The following is a 2890-nucleotide window of genomic DNA, read 5'->3' as shown; positions in this document are numbered from 1 at the left end:
AATTCTGATACCAAAACAGACATAAAATTATACAGATTAATATCCTTTATGAATAGAAATTTTAAAATATTCAACAATTACCAGCAAACCAAGTCCAACAGCATATAAAATTTACTATACACCATGGCCATGTGGATTTATTCTAGGAATGTAAGGTTGGTTCAATATGTGAAAATCTAGCCACATAATATACCATAGTAGTAGGAAAAAAGACAAAAATGCATTATCATCTCAATAAATGCAGAAAGGCATGTGACAAATCCAGCATTCTTTTTTTTTTTTTTTTAAGACGGAGTTTCGGTCTTGTTACCCAGGCTGGAGTGCAATGGCGCGATCTCGGCTCACCACAACCTCCGCCTCCTGGGTTCAGGCAATTCTCCTGCCTCAGCCTCCTGAGTAGCTGGGATTACAGGCACGCGCCACCATGCCCAGCTAATTTTTTGTATTTTTAGTAGAGACGGGGTTTCACCGTGTTGACCAGGGTGGTCTCGATCTCTTGACCTCGTGATCCACCCGCCTCGGCCTCCCAAAGTGCTTCCAGCATTCTTTATTGTCAACAAACTAGGAATAGAAGGGAACTTCAACCAGGGAATCTATGAAAACTTCACACTTAACATCATACTGGTGAACAACTGAGAACTTTGCTCCTAAGACTAGGAGCAAGAAACGCATGTTTGCTCTCAAGACGTCTATTCAAATTTGTATCAGAGGCTGCAGTCAGAGCAATTAGGAAGAAAATATAAAAGAAAGGCATCTAGATTATCAAGAACTCTTACAAGTGAACAATAAAAAGATAACCCAATTAAAATATGGGCAAAGAAATTATAGACATTTATTCAAATAAGATATATAAATGGCTAATAACCACATGAAGAAGTTCTCAACAATATTTGTCATTAGCAAAATACAAATTAAAATCACACTGAAATACCACTTTTTATCTACTAGGATGGCTATTAAAAAATAGAATTTGCCAAAGATGTAGAAAATCCTAATGTAAATGAAAAAGGTGCAGCTGCTTTAAAAAACTTTGGCAATTTGTTAAAAAATTCAACCTATCAGAAACTAGGATTGCAACCCCTGCTTTTTTTTTTTTCCTTTTTTCTTTTTTATTGCTCTCTTGTTTGATAAGTCTTCCTCCATCCCTTTATATTAAGCCTATGCATGTCTTTGCACATCAGTTGGGTCTCCTGAATACAGCACACTGATGGGTCTTGACTGTATCCAATTTGCCAGTCTATGTCTTTCAATTGGGGGCATTTAGCTCGTTTACATTTAAGGTTAATATTGTTATTTGTGAATTTGATTCTGCCATTTTGATGCTAGCTGGTTGTTTTGCCAGTTAGTTCATGCAGTTTCTTGACAGTGTCAATGGTCTTTAGAATTTGGTACATTTTTTTCAGTGGCTGGTACTGGTGGTTCCTTTCCATGTTTAGTGCTTCCTTCAGGAGCTATTTTAAGGCCAGCCTAGTGGTCACGCCATCTCTCAGCAGTTGCTTGTCTGAAGGATTTTACTTCTCTTTCACTTATGAAGCTTAGTTTGGCTGGATATGAAATTCTGGATTGAAATTTCTTCCTTTAAGGATTTTGAATATTGGACCCCACTCTCTTCTGTCTTATAGGGTTTCTACCAAGAGATCTGATGTGAGACTGATGGGCTTCCCTTTGTGGGTAACCAACCTTTCTCTCCGGCTGCCTTTAGCATTTTTTCCTTCATTTCAACCCCGGTGAGTCTGATGATTATGTGCCTTGGGGTTGCTATTCTTGAGGAATATCTTTGTGGTGTTCTCTGTATTTCCTGGATTTGAAAGTTGGCCTGCTTTGCCAGGTTCGGAAGTTCTCCTGGAGAATATCCTGAAGAGTGTTTTCCAACTTGGTTTCAGTCTCCCCATCACATTCAGGTACACTGATCAAATGTAGATTTGGTCTTTTCACATAATCTCATATCCCTTGGAAGCTTTGTTCATTTCATTTCACTCTTTTTTCTCTCTAATCTTGCCTCCTCGCTTTATTTCATTGAGTTGATCTTCAGTCTCTGACACCCTTTCTTTCACTTGATAATTCAGCCATTGAAACTTGTATATGCTTCTTGAAGTTCTCGTGCTCTGTTTTTCAGCTCCATCAAGTCATTTATGTTCTTCTCTATTCTGGTTATTTTGGTTAGCATTTCATCTGATCTTTTTTCAAAGTTCTTAGTTTCCTTGCATTGGATTAGAACATGCTCCTTTAGCTCAGAGAATTTTGTTATTACCTACCTTCTGAAGCCTGCTTCTGTCAATTTGTCACTCATTCTCTATCCAGTTTTGTTCTTTACTGGTGAAAAGTTGTGATCCCTTGGAGGAGAAAAGGTGTTCTGATTTTTGGTGATTTCAGCCTCTTTGCACTGGTTTCGTCCCATCTTCATGGATTTATCTAACTTTGGTCTTTGAAGTTGGTGATCTCTGGATGGGTTCTCTGAATGAACACCCTTTTTGTTGATGTTGAAGCTAATTCTTTGTTGTTTTTTTTTTGTTTTTTTTTTTTTTTTTTTAGTTTTCCTTCTAACAGTCAGGGCCCTCTGCTGCAGGTCTATCCCTGTCTCTGCTTGCTTGGGAATCACCCACGGGGGCTGCAGAACAGCAAAGATTGCTGCCTGTTCCTTCCTCTGGTAGCTTCATCCCAAAAGGGTACCCGCCAGATGTCAGACAGACTTCTGCTGTATGTGGTGTCTATCAGTCAGGATAAATAGGTCAGGAAACCACTTGAGTAGGCAATCAGTTCCTTATTTGAGTTCAAGTGCTATGCAATGAACTCCACTGGTCCCTTCAGAGCTGCTGGGCAGGGATGTTTTAGTCTGCTGAAGCAGGACTCAGACTGCCCCTTTTCTCAGGTGCTCTGTCCCAGGAAGGTG

This window comes from Saimiri boliviensis, chromosome 15 (genome assembly GCF_048565385.1).
Source record: "Saimiri boliviensis isolate mSaiBol1 chromosome 15, mSaiBol1.pri, whole genome shotgun sequence".
NCBI classification, from domain to species: Eukaryota; Metazoa; Chordata; class Mammalia; order Primates; family Cebidae; genus Saimiri; species Saimiri boliviensis.
This window is presented reverse-complemented; position numbering follows the sequence as displayed.